Source organism: Theobroma cacao, chromosome 2, assembly GCF_053813885.1.
Source record: "Theobroma cacao isolate CCN51 chromosome 2, ASM5381388v1, whole genome shotgun sequence".
Taxonomy (NCBI): Eukaryota; Viridiplantae; Streptophyta; class Magnoliopsida; order Malvales; family Malvaceae; genus Theobroma; species Theobroma cacao.
In genome coordinates, this window is record NC_142640.1 from 36,454,502 (window position 1) to 36,473,309 (window position 18,808).

An 18,808-nucleotide genomic window follows, 5' to 3' on the forward strand; every position below is an offset into this window, starting at 1 on the left:
AGCTTTTGAAAAAATTAAGGTTAAAACTATCTAAGCTCAGTGCTTTTGAACCATCACAATTCCAAAAAGTTGTCCTCAGCTTATCCATGGTAACCAAGGATTCAAGAAAAAGAGAGTCAAACTCATCAATTTTTTTGAAAGGTAATCCCATTATATCTGGCCTGTTAATAGAAGGATGTTGAAATAAGTGGGATAAAAAATTGAAAACAGCTTAGCATATATCATGGGGACTTGAAACCAAAGGCCATTAATTTTTTAGCCAGCAAGATAATTTCGCTTGGAACAGGCTTTCGCCTTGAGTTAAAAGAAGTGAGTATTTTTGTCACGACCCGGAACTCCCATCGAGCTCGTGACAACCGTCGCGACGTCCCGATAGGCACTCATTACCTCGAATGCCGATCGAAAACCCACAAGGCTTAGCATAAGCTTTCGCATCTCCCCAGTGAGCGACAGTTATTAAATCTCACATTTAAAAAAAAATCATAAGTCATTTCCAAATCAAAACAATAAAATATTATTTTCTGGCTCACAGGGGCAATTTCTTCATTTTTCTTCGAAAACAACAAAACCCGTCAAAAACATGGTGTAAAAGCTAAATATGTTCATACATACTTTAAATCAAATAACTGAAGAATAAAATTACTTTTACAGTGACACGTGAGCCCCCAACTGACCAAGAAGGTGTAGGGCTACGAACCCTTACTTTTTAGGATGCAACTTCGAGATTAATTCTCATGTGATAGTCATGCAACAAGTCCTCAAACTTGAGACACCAAGTCATCTTGTATGGAGAATGACATACTTTGATTTCACCCCTATGAGTTTGGAGGCAACCAAATGCCTAAATAGGGTGTTTTGAGTATACCATGAAGCATGCGAATGTGAATGAGTGGTCAAAAGAGGATTCATCACCTCAAGTGATATGAGGGGATGTATCTTACTTGTTTACAATTATAAATTAACCTGTATAAAGTCTTTGACCAACGTATGATGAATTTGAGGAAAGTTACTTTCCGAAATTCAAAAGGTTAGTCATGAATTATGAGAAGAATATGGAATGTCATAAGTAGACACCGAGCCATACTTAATGACATATCTAGGATATTTGATGAAAAGGCCGTATTGCATTAAGAGGCTTATCACTGAAGGGTTTTGTCACATTCCTTAATTGACACTCTCACATTTGGGTGGTCATGATGTATTGCTAGATATCGATCATGATATATAAATATAAATCAATTATGAAATTGATATTTGATTGTGGTTTATATTTATTGCCAACATGTTAGAAGCCTAATGGGTCACACACAGTAAGTGATATGATTGAGATTAAATAAGGATAATCAATTAGGTTGGACTTAATTGAAATAAACCAAAATGAAGTTGAAAAACTAATTAAGTTTATAAGGACTTAAGTGAGTAAAAATACAAATGTTGTATCTAGGGTTACAACTTAGTTTGGCTATATAAATATGTTATGTTAGCCAACTAAAACTCTAAACCTTCAGCTACTTCATAGTCGTTTCATAAAAATAAGAAAAAGAAAAATAGTTTTATCTTTCTGATAGAAATAAGATTCAGAAAGAACTTTTGGTCTTTTTATTTTAGAAACAAAACTTGCTAGCACAAGTAAAATCTTACCTTTGAGAAAGTCTTATTCGATCACTGTGTGGATTACTATTAGAGGCCAAATACTTGGGTGGCTGAAGATTTGACAAATCCTCAAGTTGAAAAAGCAAATATTTCAACTACAGTATTTCAAATTTTCTTATTCTCCTTTTGGGTTAATTACTTTATCACAAGTGTTTTTGGATTTAATTAGCTCTTGATTACGATATCTAAGCAAGGTATGTAATTTTTGAACTTATGAATGTTCATAATTAATATGAAAATTAAAAGAAAAAAAAACACAAACATTGATCCTGTAGGATTCAACTATTTCTCTGATTAAATGTATTTTTATTTTTCTTCTACGTTATATTTTGATTTTTCATTATTTGTATGTTTGAGCATAAGGCCGAATCCCAATAAAATCATGCAAGGAGCGGTCCATGAGATTCCCCATGAATTAAGTACCAGACACTAAACTTTCCAGCTTAGAGAACAAGTGATAAAAATATGACAGCAACTTTCCAACTTCAAGCTACACCGAGCACAAGAAAATTGGTCATCATTTAGAGGAACACCACAGGAGAGAAAGAAGTGCTTAGTAGTAATAGAATCAAGAATAGCATGCCACAAAAAACATTACACTTTAGAGGGAATGGACAACTTCCAAATGGAGTGAAACCAAACCTTACTATAAAGAGGATTTGAATCAAGGATAGAATAAAAAGTCTTAACAGAAAATTGATGTCAAGCCCTACTCTATTATATACTTGTTATATCATTCATGTGCTTGATAGAATATTTGCATATGTGAATGTATCGAAAAATCGTTAAAAGTCGGTATTGTACCTAGTGGTACAATTAAGTTGATTAAAGCCTCGAACTAGGCCAAATAAAGACCTTACAATGTATTTGAGAGTTATTGAATCTTAGAATGTCTTAATATGATGATTCAAAATTTGAGGATTGATTTGGAGTTAATTCGAGAATTTTCATAATGTAGGAGCAAAATGGTCATTTTGCCACCCAAGGGTAAAATTGGAATATTGGACGAGATTTTTGACCAAGTTTGACTATTTGGAGCATAATTTGAAATTGTGGAGTGAAAATTTTCAATTTCGACATTTTTCGAGTATAAGGGAAAAAAGGTCATTTCACGTGTCCATGAGAACGTAATTGAAATTTTACACCACCATGACACTTGTCAAGCCCATGAATTTCACCTATTATCACTTTATACTTTGGATAATTATGGGATTACATGTGGTGGTAAGAAATTGCTTAATGGTTAAGTTTTTAATCATGGACCAATCAAGTGGTGACATGTGTCAAGCTTTAATATTTTTATGATTTTCCTTTATAAACTGACTTAAGCTTCTCCCATTTCACTCTTATGGCTGGCCAAGCAAGCGAACAAAGAGAAAAAGAGAAGAACAAACCCTAGGAAAGAAAAATTCAAGAGAAATTGTTGTATTTCAAGGAATCAAGCAAGTAAAGGTAAGATTTTTAATTTTAGCTTGTGATCTACCTTTCCCATGCATTCTTTTTCATTCTCCATGGCTGAAATTCAAGTTTTCAAGAGGGAACCTTTGCTGGCCAAATCTAGAGAGAGAAGTTTTGGTGATGAATTTTGCTAGATTTCATAATATCCTAGTGTTTTTAGTCCTTTGTGATGTTTGGAAGGAAAAACAAGCAAGAAAATCACATGTTCTTCAATAACCCTCATTTGGTCAAATTTTCTATAAGGCATGTTAATGATGGATTTGGTTGTAATTCATGTTATTTAGCTAGGAATTGATGAATTATGATGTTGGATATCGAAACCGGTTATTGAAAAACATAGTTCCTTTAGAAAATGGCTTGATGGAAAATGAGAAAATCATAGTAAATGGACTTGGATTTGGTTCCTAATGATATATATGGATTTACGAGACTCTGTAGACATTTATTAGTATGTTAGTTCGAAATTGGAATGAATTTCGAAAAATGGTGAAGTTAGTGAAAAATCAAGTTCATTGTAATGCTTTGGTGTATTAGATTATTGGAAGTTTAATGAATATATTTGGAGTTGAATCGGATGTTTTGGTTAAATCAATGGTGTATAGTTCAAATTAGGTCGAATACAAATTCTTTCCGATCACAATTGAACCTACGTAGAACACCATTTTTAAGTGACTATTCGAACAATTCTCGTTCAATTTCATGCATTCATATAGAGCCTGAAATAGTTTTATAACAGTTTGGCACAAATAAATTGAATTACATGTCGTGTATTATGTAGAGGTGGTGAGCCCTTTGATAAGGGTAAAGATATTGTGCCCGAGGACTAAGAATAGGAGTACTCCAAACTCCTGCTATTATGAGTAATCACACTTTCATCTTAACTATCTAAAGTAGTTTATACTCGTTTTTATGTTTTAAAGAAAAATGAATTTAAATTGCAAACTATTATATTTTATAATTGAAGTGTTGATTAAACGAAATGAGATTTATAACTTATTTTGAAATTAAATACTGGTTTTCGAAGTTGAGTAAGTGGAGACTGTATACTTGTGTTATTTATATGTTTTGACATATGGTTTGCATTGATGGCTTATGACAATGTGATGGCAAGCATGGCTGGATTTGTGTTTGTGTGGAAGATATGAACTGTTTTGCTTGGCCTTGACAGGCTGGTAATATTATATTATCCATGTCATGTTGTCGAAAATTTTATTGAATTGGTGGTTTATCTGATTAGCTTACTATAGTGGGCGGGTTTCGGTGGACCAGCCTATTAGAGGGGCACGATAAACTCGATTATATTTTACCTTAGTATGAGAGGCGCAGAGGGTATCTCCTAAGGTAACGTTAGAGTTCACTTCACGTCGAACCACCACGTGAGGGTGAAACTCAGCCAACGCCAAGGAATGGTTGTGCTTTTAAATGTAAAAAAATGGGTTTTATACTCATATGTTATTTTAACAGCCTTGACGGACTTGGTTGGATGCCTCGGTGAAGGTGTCACCGAGTGCAAGTTTTTGACATGAGCGAAATTTTTACAAGAATCATAAGCCAAATTGATTTATATGAAATGAAATGAGATTTGATGTTATGAATCATATTATGATGAGATATTTTAAATTATCTCCATTTACTCGGCTTTAGATGTTTTAGATGAAATTTGCTTACTCACTAGGTTTATAAAAACTCGCCCCTCCTTTTGACCCATTTTAGGCTCAGGGCAGTCTGTAGATAGTTAATATGTCAAGGGATTGCTTTTGGATTCGCATCCTTAGAAATCGCAGGTCTATAGTCTTGTTTATTTTGTTATTTTGGGAGCCCACATGTCATTGTAGAATATTTTGTATACCTGGCTGCTTGTGCCACTGTATGTATGAATTTATTTTGCTTTTACTCTACAAAAATTATTTACGCAGAGTTCTATAAATATTGTTTTATAAGAAAATGAAATATTTTATTTAATATTTTTATTTAATTTGAATAGCTATAATTCACTTTAAATTCATGAATTAGACAATGAAACTTATTTTTAGACATGAAATGGATGTTTATTACTCATATATCATATTTTTACCAGGGTTTGAAAATTTTGGGTAAAATGACCAAAATACCCCTGTATAGTAGAAATTACTTTTTGATTGTTTTTGATTTGAAATTGGTCTATAATTCTTTAAAATATGGTATTTAATAATTGTTGCTCACAGGGGAGAAGTAAAACTGATACGAAAGCCTTGCGAGGTTTTGGTTGGCATTCCGGGTAATGAATGTCAATCGAGACATCGTTGCGGTTGTTACGGGCTCGATGGGAATTCCGAGTCGTGACAATTGACCTTTGGAGTCGTGCTTCCAAATAAGTTTGTCTTCTTTATCCGAGAAGAAGGAAATGTTAGAAAGGGAAGTAAGAACTTCATCATAGTCAACAGATTCCCAAGAGTAAAAAGATCTTGTAAAATATAGAAACCAAGGACCATTATTCTAAACATCACATAACTTGGTTTCTTTATCCAAAGCAATAGAGAAAAAAAAGGATATTTAGTGCATAGAGAGAAGTCATCAAAAAACCATCTATCAAACCAGAAAAAAATAGATTCACCATTACTAATAGTCCATCTGCAAGCTAGAGATCCAACAATGTTACGAACTTTCTTATTGGTAGGAAGTTAGGTAATACATCTCCATACAACAGACATTTTATAAGGCTAAGTCATAACAAGGATCCATTGATCTAATTTAGAAACATATTTTTCAAGAATCAATCATTCCCATAGAGCATTGTTTTTCGTGCCATAACACCACCATTATTTGTCTAACAAAGCCAAGGTTTTATGGCAGAGACTAGAGATACCAAGACCACCATATATCTTAGGTTTAAAACTGAACTCCATTCGAACTTGGCAATCTTACAGGAATTAAGGCCACCACCCCATAGGAAAGCTTTTCTTAGTTTTTCCAACTTATTAATAATGCCACAATGAGCCTGAAAAATTGAAAGGTAGAAAAGTGGTGTGGAGTTAAGCATAGAATTAACAAGAACTAATCTCCCACTAAAAGATAAATATTTTCATTGCCAAAATGCAAGTCGTTGTCTAAATTTATCAACAATAGGATCCCAAGTACTAATACTTCCGAGGTTAGTTGTAATTGGAAGGCCAAGATAAATGAAGGGAAGATTACCCACTGAACATTGAAGAGCACTAGCTATCTCATTAGTGACTGAATCAAGAGTGCCCATAGAATGTACACAAGGTTTAGAGAAATTATTTTTTAAACTAGAAGAAAACTCAAAGTAATGAAGAATCCATTTAATCACAACTACTCGCTGAGGGTTTAGCTTTTGAAAAACAATGGTGTCGTCCACAAATTGTAAGTGAGTGATGGACATGCCTGAAGAAGTGAGTGGGATGCCTTGAAATAATCTTAATGATTAAGCTTTTGAGAAGAGAAGATGGATAACTTTAGCAGCAATAAGAAATAGAAACGGTGAAAAGGGATTGCTTTGTCGGATACCCCTTTTCATAGGAAATTCTTGAGTAATTGACCCATTCATAAGGATGGAAACCTTAACTATAGAAATACACTCCTTGATCCATAATTGCCATCGAGATCTATAACCCGATGCTTTCATGACATAGAGTAGGTAATCCCAATCCACACAATCAAATGTTTTTTTCAAAATAAATTTTAAAATGATTCCACCCTTGCATTGATTCCATTTTTTTCAAACTCTGTATAATCTCATTGGCCAACATAATGTTGTTTGTAATTTAAGAACCCTAAATGAAGGTAGATTGATTATCAATAATTACTTTAAAAAAGACCTTCTTGAGTCTATTTGCAAGGAGCTTGGCAAGGATTTTATAAAGGTAATTAATGAGACTGCAAAAACAATACTCTTTTAAAGAAGTGGGCTTGTTAGTCTTTGGAATAAAAGTGATGAAAGAGGAATTAAAACCTTTTTCAATTTTGATCGTCTTGTTGAACTCCTAAACAAAACTCAATAAGTCATTTTTCACAATTGACCAAGAGCTTTTGAAAAAATTAAGGTTAAAACTATCTAAGCTCAGTGCTTTTGAACCATCACAATTCCAAAAAGTTGTCCTCAGCTTATCCATGGTAACCAAGGATTCAAGAAAAAGAGAGTCAAACTCATCAATTTTTTTGAAAGGTAATCCCATTATATCTGGCCTGTTAATAGAAGGATGTTGAAATAAGTGGGATAAAAAATTGAAAACAGCTTAGCATATATCATGGGGACTTGAAACCAAAGGCCATTAATTTTTTAGCCAGCAAGATAATTTCACTTGGAACAGGCTTTCGCCTTGAGTTAAAAGAAGTGAGTATTTTTGTCACGACCCGGAACTCCCATCGAGCTCGTGACAACCGTCGCGACGTCCCGATAGGCACTCATTACCTCGAATGCCGATCGAAAACCCACAAGGCTTAGCATAAGCTTTCGCATCTCCCCAATGAGCGACAGTTATTAAATCTCACATTTAAAAAAAAATCATAAGTCATTTCCAAATCAAAACAATAAAATATTACTTTCTGGCTCACAGGCGCAATTTCTTCATTTTTCTTCGAAAACACCAAAACCCGTCAAAAACATGGTGTAAAAGCTAAATATGTTCATACATACTTTAAATCAAATAACTGAAGAATAAAATTACTTTTACAGTGACACGTGGGCCCCCAACTGACCAAGAAGGTGTAGGGCTACGAACCCTTACTTTTTAGGATGCAACTTCGAGATTAATTCTCGTCTTAATCAACTATCAATAAATTGTCCTGAGACTGAAAAATGGATAGGAAGAGGGGTGAGATTATGATTACACAATCCCAGTGAGTAAACAATTACCATCAAAAGCATATAAAGCCGAGTAGATGGAGACAATATAAAAACGTTATATCTCAATAATGTTCATAACACAAAATTCGTTTCAATCTATACCAAATAATTTCTTTTTATCAAAATTTCCCGGCTTATGAATTTCTTAAACTTGGCCTCTGCCAGAATAATTCTCGCGGGTACCTTCATCAAGGTATCCCACTGAGACCGCCAAGGCTGTTCAATGACCCATACCCATAAACATGTTTCCACATCTAACACACAGCCATTCCTTGGCGTTGGCTGAGTCTCACTCTCACGTGGTGGCTCAAATGTGAGGTGCACTCAAATCATACCTCAGGAGATACTTCACCCAACATCTCCCCCCGGAGGTAAATATATAATTGAGTTACCGTGCCCCTCTCATAGGCAGTCCACGAAAACCCCCACCATTGCAGTGACCGTTTAATATACCACCAGACCCATAAAAATTCCAATAGCATAATATGACGAATAAAATGTAATCCAGTCTACCGAGACCAATCAAAAACTGTTCATATATTTCATGCCAACCCAAAAAAATTTAGCCATCATGCTACCATAGTGTCATAAGCCCCAATTTCAATAACATATAAAATCATAAATTTCAACAGTCTCCATATACTCAATTTTCCCAAAACAATATTTGATTTCAAAACCAGTATAAATCTCATTTTTATTAAAAAATATTTTAATTGAAAATCATAATATTTTATAATTTAAACTCACCATTCAATAAAAGCATCAAACAAGTATAATTACTCTAGATATTTAAGATGATAAATTATCCACTCACAGTTCTAGGAGTCGATATACTCCTATTTTCAGTCCGCGGGTACAGTCCTTTACCTGTATCTAATGGCTCACCACCTAGCCAAAATCCATGGCACATATTTCAATTAAATTATGTCTAATAGTCATAAGTTATTTCAGGCTCGATATATATGCATGATATGAAATGAAAAATGCACAGGTAGCCATCTAGAACCCGGTATTGACCTAAGTCGATTTTTCATCCAATAAATTGGCCAATGCGTCCAATTTCACTCCAACTTCCTCCATTTCTTTTTCAATCCCTCAATTCACCAAGCACAACTAATTAACACACAATTAGGCAAAATTTATCTTCACTTTTCTTCTAGGAACTTTCGGCCAACAATGGTACACTAACTCCGTGATTTTTCCTACTTAATTTTCTCTCCATAATTCATTAATTCCTACACCAAAAACTATTATTTCTTAATCAAATCACCTAGAATAACATCCCATTCTTCCTTTTTATTCACTTAGAGAATTCGGCTATTGATGGGCACCAAACCTTTGGTGGTTTTCTTCACTTGTTTTCATACTACACATCATTAATCACCTAAAAACATTAACATACCTAAAAATCAAATCAATCCAAGATCATTCTCTCTCCAAACCCATTTTGACCAGCCATGAATTCATCATGAAAACATGTAATTTAACCATGGAAATTAAGGGAAAATGCATGGGTAAGGTAAATCACTAGCAAAATCAAAGAAATTTTACCTTTGCTTGATCAAATCCTTGAATTCCAACACTTTCTCTTTGATTTGTCCCACCTAGGGTTTGTTTTTCCTTGGTTTCTCTTCTCTTCTGGTTTGGCTGATCACTATAGGAGAAATAGGCTGATTTTGTGCCTTTTTATAAAGAGATAATAAAATAATAAAAACATGACACATGGCATTTCCTTATTGGTTCAAATTTTAAATATTTGACTTTTAATTCTTTAATTCTCCACCACACATTTCTCATATTTATCCATTTCCATGATGAATAAAATCCCTTGGTCTTGACAAGTGTCGAGGTGAAAATTTCTTGATTTACCCTCGGGGTGGCAAAATTATCATTTCACCCTTATACTTCAAATTATATCAGAATTTAAAATTTTTCACTTCTAAACTTCAAATCATACTCCAATACTCAAATCATACTCCAATAAGTCAAATGGACCAAAAAAAGCTTTTCTAAAAATTCTCATTTTATCTCCAAGTGGCAAATGACCATTTTGCCCCTAGATAGTGAAAATTTCGATTTGACTCCAAATTGATCCTCGAACTCCAAATTACCATTTTGAGTCATCCATGAACTGTGAAACTCTTAATTTCACCTTAAAATTCCTATTTGAACTAGTTCGAGGCTTAATCGACTTAATGGTACCATTATGGGCAATATCGTCTTTTAACGATTCTTCGAACTTTCTAAATATGCAAACATTCTATTGAGCATGTAAATGACGTCGTAATTATTTTATAGAACAGGGTTTGACAATTTTTATCTCATTCTTTAACCTAATGGATGTGGGATTTTTTATGCCAAATAGATTCCTTGTGGCGATGGGCTGACCAAAGTCTTTAAGTCTTATTACATTTGTAATATCTTATTGTCAGGTTTTTAACATCCCTGATCTTATCATACTCTTTAATATTCTGTTCAAGATCGACAATGATAGAATCAACATGTCTAAAAGAGACTCTATTCCATTTTTTAAGATGGGATTTAAGCTTATTGAGATTGGATTTAAGACGGAATCCTGCCCTACCATGAACATTAGATGAAGACCAATTTTTAGCAAAAATTTCAAAGAATTTGTTAGTCGATATTTAGTAGTCAAGAAAACGAAACGGTTTAGGATCCTAATCTAAAAATTCCAAAGTGAGAAGTAGAAGGCATTGATTAAATAAAGACCTCTTCAAGCATCTTTGTCAAAAATCAAGGAAAATAAAGAACTGTTCTGAAGCAAGAAGAATGCGATTGATACGGCTATGTTTAAATCAGGTCGAAACTAGCCAAAATTCTTACTAATCAAAGGCAGATTACAAAGTTCACAAAAGGCAATAAAATTATTGAAGTCAGCCATTCCTAAATTGAATTGATTATAGCCCTGTCTTTGCTCAAGAACTTTAATAGAACTAAAATCTCCAACACATGACCAACAAGCTAGATATTCAAAATGTAAAGATATGAGATCATTTCAAAGACACTATTTATCAACCAAATCACACGGGGCATAAATATTAATGATGATACAGTTAAAGTTTTCCATAGTCCAAGTTCCATATATAAGAATAAATCTCTCTTTCATAAGTAAAGAGACAAGGGAGAATACCAATTTATCTCAAATGGAGAGGATACCTCCTGATCGTCCAATCGTAAAATTGAAAGCCCATTCTAAGTTATCATTTAGCCAGAGATGTTCAATAGTTTTTGTAGTAACATCAATAAGCTTTGTCTTTTGAAGGAGAACCATATCAACTTTGTTATCACGGATAAGTTGTCTCACTTTTTGTGCTTTCAAAAGACTACATGCCCCACAAATGTTCCAAGACAAGAGACGCATTAAGAAAAAGAGAAATAAAACAAAACTAGAACTTACAAAATCACAGTAGTGAAAAAATTAAGCAAAATGAGGCCAACGATCTGAAAATCTCATTTCTATACAGATGAATTCCCAATTTTCAAAAGGTTGTCAATCATAAGTTGATCCAAATGATGAGAAGACAAACCCAGCTGTTTACCCAATGTCCAAGTTTTCACAGCATCATTGAACAAATCATTTGAAGATGGTTGATGACTAACATAATTAAAAGTGAGAGGCTGATTCTTACTTAATAATTTTTGATAACTCCATTATGTATAGTTATTTTGACACATTTTGGGGGCTTAAGTAGCTAAATCTTTAAGTTTTTAGGTTTATATTTTAGCATTTTAGGTGTTTTTCTAGTTCAAGTTAGATTACATGTTGAGTAGTTAAATGAAGCTATTTTAGTTGAATTTTACTTTATTTTGGTTTAATTTACTTTAAAAAGAGTTATTATCAATTTCTCTCATGGTTTTGTGTAGGATACTTGATCAGTAAGGTGCATGTGACTCAAAATAGCACAAGTAGGGTGAAGGCTTCACTCGTATATGATGTAGTAATTTAATGATAACTTGAGCTACAGAAGTCCAATTAATGTGATTTTTGATCCATTGGAAAGGTAAGAGAATAGGCTACAACTTTTAGGTTTACCACTTTACCTATTACAGAACAAATCAAAGTGAAAACCATGTCAGGAAATGATGGATAGATGCAATTTTAGACAAGGCAGCATGGTGACTAAGGCCGCTGCTCTGAGTTACTCATGGCTTCGGCCTAAAGGAGCTATAGTTGCAACATTGGAAGGATCATGGCCATAGTACTGAGCTACTGAGGAGCATTATATAAATGTCCGAAAGCACAGAGATGCAACGTTGAAGAAGTAGTGTTGCGACGACACCAAGGAGTGTCACGGTGTCATGGCGTCGTGGAGTCAAGGCCACAATGCCACCTTGGTTTCCAAAAATAAAATTGTAACTAAAAATTGAAAAGTATGGAACCTTGCACATAATTAAGAGACTTTTTTAGAGCATTTAAGGGGGAGGATGACAGTAGTTTTTCAAGAGAATTGGAGCTAAGAATCAAGCAACTAATCAAGGGTAATTTAGAGATTCGAGATTAACCAGGCTTTAACATTAGTTTATTTCTCTCTTTTGTATTATACTTATTTTATTTAGATAAAATTCATGGCTGAATTTCTCTAAATATTGTTTTATTTAGATATCATAAACTAATTTCCTTTTCTAGGATTGTGATGGATTTCAACAAGTAGTCTGAATATTTGTATCTCTTTTATTTATCATGAATAAGTCTAGTTTTACTAATTCAAATTTGTTCTTATTGCCTTTAATTTCCTAATAAAAAATTAATGATTTGTGAATCTAATTGAAACTTGACAAAGAGATTTTAGGTTGGACTAAGATTTAAATAGTGTATGTTCATGTCACTTAGGTGATTTGATTTGTGATTCAGCTAGACATACGCCAATTGCCATACATAGCCAAATTATGACACTCGTTAACTTAATTTAATTAATTCCTATAGACATATAGTGGACTAATTAAGTTAGATATTTGTGCAAGTATCTCAATGAAGATTTGTCCATAGCTTTGGATTCTAGGTTAGTAAAACCACCTTAGAAAGATGAATAACAAGAGAAGTTGGTATCAAATGAAGTGTTGAATGAAGCCATAATCCTAGGTCTTTAATCTACTGCTTTCCATAACATATTTAATTTCTGTTGGTTAATTCAGTGTTTATTTTAATTTTGTTTTGATTAGTTTTTCAATATTTGAATTGCATAAATAAGATTAGTTTGTTAAAAATTATTAGTACTTAATGAAAATTTAGAAACAAATCCTTATGGGAACGATACTTTACTTCGACTTTATTACTTGTTTGCAATAGCGTGCACTTGCGTGAAAAATTAATAATAAGTTTTTAGTGCTGTTGTCAAGGATTTTATTTTCTTTATTATTTGCTAATATTAGAATTCCACAAACTAGTCTTAATGTAAGTTCTATTTCTTTGTCTTGCAAGTTTGTTTCGTCATTGTATGAGAAGAGCAAAAAGCTTGGAGATTGTACCTTGTGATATAGAAATTGAGAGAAAATTCTATAGACTTCGACGAGAAAATTAACAAGGTTTTGCTCAAACAAATACAATGGCTGAGCAACAGGGTGAACAACAAATCTAAGAGAACATAGTAGCTGAAAATCGTTGCTTTAAGGACTATGTTGTCTAATTGGTGCAAGGAATTCCATTGAGCATACTAAGGCCAGTTATTCAAGTAAACAATTTCAAGATCAAGCCAACTATCATCACCATGATTCAAACTTCAATCTAGTTTGGGGGCTTTCCATATGATGATCCAAATGGCCATATATCAAACTTCTTGGAAATTTGTAATACATTCAAATACAATGATGTCACAGATGATCCAATTTGTTTGAGGCTTTTTCCTTTCTCATTGAGGGATAAAGCTAAAGCATGGCTGAATTCTCCCTACTAGCTCAATAACATCATGGGATGATCTTTCTCAAAAGTTCTTTGCCAAGTTCATTCTTCCGGCTAAGATAGTGAAAATGAGGAATGACATTACATCATTCATGCAACAAGATTTTGAATCATTGTATGAGTCTTGAGAAAGATACAAAGAATTACTTCAGTGTTGTCCTCATCATGGTCTTCCGAAATGGCTTCAAATACAAACTTTCTATAATGGTTTGAGTGGGAATGTTTGAACCACCATTGATATTGCTGTGGAAGGAGCTTTAATGGATAAATCAATTGATGAGGCATACAATTGGCTAGAAAAGATGGTTGCAAACAACTACTAGTGGCTAGTGGAGCAATCAATGTATAGGAAAGTAGCTAGAATTCATGATCTAGATGCCATGCAAGCATTATCCACTTAAGTAGTTGTTCTAACTAAGAAACTTAAATCTTTTGGTACTAACTCCATTCAAAGTCCTTTTGTAATGTGTGAGTATTACGGAGATGACCATGCAAGCCATCGGTGTCCAAGTTTGACAAAAATAGTGCAATTTGTGGACAATAGACAACAGAATAACTCCCATTCGAACATTTACAACTCAGGGTGGAGGAACCATCCAACCTTCTTTTAGGCCAACAATCAAGGATCTTTTTCAACTTCAAGACCAAATGCACTTCCGAGATTCCAACAGCAAGTTAGAGAACTTATCTCAGAAAAAAAGCTCGTTGTAGAAGATTTGTTAAGGCAGTATGTGACACAGAATGATAGCATCACATAAAGTCAAACAACTCTCGTTCAAAGTCAAGAAACATCACTTCGAAACCTTGAGACTCAAGTTGGTCAACTTGCTAATTTATTAAAGAATAAAGCTCAAGGGACCTTACCTAGTGATATTGAGGTGAATCCTAGGAGAGAAGGCAAGCAACAGGTTATGGCAAATCACCCTGAGTAATGGAGAAGAGGTTAAAAATAGTGTTAGGCCAGTTAGACTTCAAGATAAGCCTGTTGAAAATGAAATAGTGATTGAGACAATTAACAAACAACTTCAAGAGACAAAAGTAAAGGCAAACTAACCACCACCACTTTTTCCTTAGTGCATTCAGAAAAAAAAAACTTTCTTAAGGTATGCAAAAAGCTTCAGATCAATATTCCTTTGACAAAAGCTTTAGAACAAATGCCGTCATATGTCAAGTTTCTAAATGACATATTAACTAAGAAGAGGAAATTAGAGGATTTTGAGATAGTTACACATACTGAGGAGTGCAATGCGATAACCCAGAATATGCTTCGTTAAAGCTTAAGAACCTAGAGAGTTTCTCTATCCCTTACTCAATTGGTAATGTTAAATTTTCAAAAGCTTTATGTGATTTAGGTGTTGGTCTCTCAATCATTCCTTTGTTTGTTGCCAAGAGACTTGGATTGAAGGAGGTTTAACCCACTACAATCAAATTGTAACTCGCAAATAGGACATAAGGTAGCTTTTTAAGATAATAGAGGATGTCTTGATTAAAGTGGAAAAATTATACATTTCGGTGGACTTTTTTGTACTTAAGATGGAGGAAGATTAAGAGGTTCTGATCATATTGGGACATCCATTCTTAGCCATTGTAGGCGCACTAATCGATGTAAAGGAAGGCAGAATAACTTTACAGTTGGAGAGTAGGTAGTTGAATTTACTATTTTCAATGCAATTAAGTATCCTCCAACCATAGATCATTGCTATAAAGTATACTTAGTTGATGAAGGTAAAGGTAATGCTACTCCACAACCTAAAAGTAAAAAAACACCAACTCTTGAGTCAAAGCCACCACCACCACATCTTAAAAATAAGTAGTGTAATGATGATCATAATCAACCACCTTTCAACGATCTTGATTTTAAAATTGGATAGCAAGTGGTACTCTCTTGTTCATGCCTCCGTCTTTTACCATGGCAACTTCTACCATATTGGTGGAAAACCTTTAAAATGGTAAAAGTTTTGTCTTATGGCTATATTGAAATTTTTTGTACGCTTACAAGAGCATTCAAGGTAATGAAACAAAGCCTCAAGCATTTTTATGGTGATGAAGAAGTGAAAAAATGGGGTATCATAGTCAAGCTAGTGACTATAAAGAAGTGCTTTTTAGAAGGCAATCCAAGCGATATCCTTTTAGATTTAGTTGTTAGTTTAGTTAGTTTTTGTTTTTCTATTTAAATAAGTAGTTACAACCTTTGCTTAGCTTGTTTTGTTGAGTAAGCAGTTATAGGAAGCATGAGGATGAAAAGAAAGAAAATTAGAACTTTTAATGCACTACCAGCATTAATAGAGGAGTTTGTTTTCCTTAACTTGCTTTTTAGATTTTCACATTGAGGACAATGTACAATTTAAGTATAAGGGAAGGTTTTATTGTTTTTAGTTTTTTTAATATATTAGGTTAGTTTATTTTCATTAATTTTTTTTTAATTTTATGCATGTTTTAAAAACTTGAGTTAGATTTAATTACGCCAATTTCTTTTATTTTACCTATCTAATGAAGAGAACTTAGTTATATTTCTATCTTGATTCTTTACAACAATGAATATTGTTTTAGTGCTATGAAAATTCTTATGTTAAACTTTATTGTTAGGATAAAATTTTTACATTTTGTGCACCATGTCTTTTGCTTAGATTCAATATGCATATTTAGAGAAGGTTTGTCACGACCCAATTTCCCGGGCCATGACCGGCGCATGAGCTCAATGAGCATAGCTCACTAAGCCCAAGCAAGCCTATCCATTTACCTTTACTTAACAAATTTATCATATCATGCATACACACACACCTTTTCCCGGGTGTGAACATAGCCAAAACACAATGGCATTATCAATAATAATATACATGCACTATACCAGTCATGTATTTAGCAATTTACATTGCATACACATATTCACATTGTTAGATTGTATTCACAATACAAAAGAACCCATGACTTCCAGCGGAGACATTTACAATAAAAGGGATTACTATCGAATGCCAGACACATACCTAGGAGATGCACTACGGGGACTCCTTGATCTAGGGTCCAACAGTCACCTGATCTGAAAACATGAATTTTTTTATAAAACGTGAGTACAATACTCAGTGAGTGAACAAGGAAGGGAACAAGCATACCATAAGGAATGTTTATTGAAATCATGATGCACTTGTTTCAAAACAATACAATTTAGTTCATTCCTATTTAAAACCCCTCCAAACCCGAGAGTTTCTTGCTACAGCGAGCATGAATTTCGCTGCAATGAAAACAGAGCAACAAGAGAAACATTTTTTTTCACTCAACAAAAAGCCATCCTGCTAAACTAATAAAATCAACATAAAATTCATGAAAATTCTCAAAGTATAATGTGTCAAATTTCACGTACATTACAACCATAAATCATTGTCCATCAATTTGCTATAACACACACATTTACATATGTATATATATATATATATATATATATACCCATCATCATCATCTCACCAACCCATCATCATCGTCACCAGCTCATCATCATCATCATCACCAACTCATGCGCACTCCCTACTCGCACATGGCTGGGTCATCACCGGGTTATGCGCACTCCCTACTCGCACATAACCGGGTCATCACCGGGTTATGCGCACTCTCTACTCGCACATAACCGGGTAATCCTCGGCTTATGCGCACTCCCTACTCGCACATAGTCGAGTCAATATAATTACACAACATTATATTCAAGCATATATGTATATCAACATAATGCAGCCACATAGAAATCCATAATAACCACATTTCATAACATAAACCTTTTCTCAAAAGCTTGTTCCCAAGGCATTCATTTTCATGAAAAATTGCATAAAATCATTCAAACACTTTGTTCAAAACAGTCATATTCCCAAAAAAATTTTGATAGGCAGTCCACTCACAGGTGTCGAAAATTCGGATTCCTAGTGAACTCTGACTAATAATCCTCAGGCGTAATTCCTTTTCCTTTTCCGGACATCTCACCACCTTGACAGATAACAAAGTCGAGGAATTTACTATATTGTCCCTAAATTGATATAAATTAATTTAAACTACTAATGCTTGATATGTAAATGCAAAAATATGTCCGATTACCGCTAAATCACGGTATCGATTAAATTCGACCGATCACCCGATTAATCGGCGATTGTGTCCAAATCACCTCCAAATTAATTCATTTCTCCTCTAATACCTTAATTTACCACATACATTTAAATAAAGCCAAATTCAGCATTAGAACCCTCACAATTCCTTATAGAAAAAATTTGGTCATTTGGTGTACTAGCATCGAATTTTTTCTACATAACCATTTCACCTTACTTCATCATTTTCCATGCCATTTTCCTTGAAATAAAAACAACCCCCCTTGATATTCAGCCCTCATGGTTCGACCAACAAGGAACCCTAGAGAAATTGAATATTTCTTTTGTGTTTTTATTCATAACCATGTTTAACTATCCCTAAACATTAACATAGTCTAAAATCAAATTATTCCAACAACAATTCCTCTTCCATACCCATTTTTCAGAATTGAATTCATCATGATAACTCAATATTCAACCATGGAAATCAAGAACAAAAGCATGGGTAAGCTAGGTATCAAGGAGAATTAAAGAAATTTTAACTTACTTAGCTTGTTTCCTTGATTTCTTCACTTTTTCTTTGAATTTCCACCTAGGTTTTCTTGTTTTTCCTTTTGTTCTTCCTTTTTTTCTTGTTGCTGGATGCCTAGGCCGAATATGGTGAGGGAATTGGGGATTTAATGGGCTGATTTCTGTAGAAAATAATAAAATAATCAAGCATGCCATGTGTCACATGCTTATTGGCCCAAATTTTTAACTTTTTGACTTTTTCTTCTTAATTTTCCACCACAAATATTCTGGTATTTATCCAATCCTACCACAATTAAAATCCCTTGGTCTTGACAGGTACTGGGGCGAGAAATTTATCGA

The 18,808-nt window shown here is 33.8% G+C and overlaps 1 non-coding gene across 1 annotated transcript; it reads right to left on the reverse strand.

Moving 5' to 3' along the window:
* Nucleotides 1–13,939: 13,939 nt before the first annotated feature.
* On the reverse strand, nt 13,940–14,046 carry LOC148764210 (small nucleolar RNA R71). Its single transcript, XR_016024872.1, has one exon. It is a non-coding gene; the product is annotated as a small nucleolar RNA R71 (small nucleolar RNA).
* Between the last annotated feature and the right edge of the window lie 4,762 nt (nt 14,047–18,808).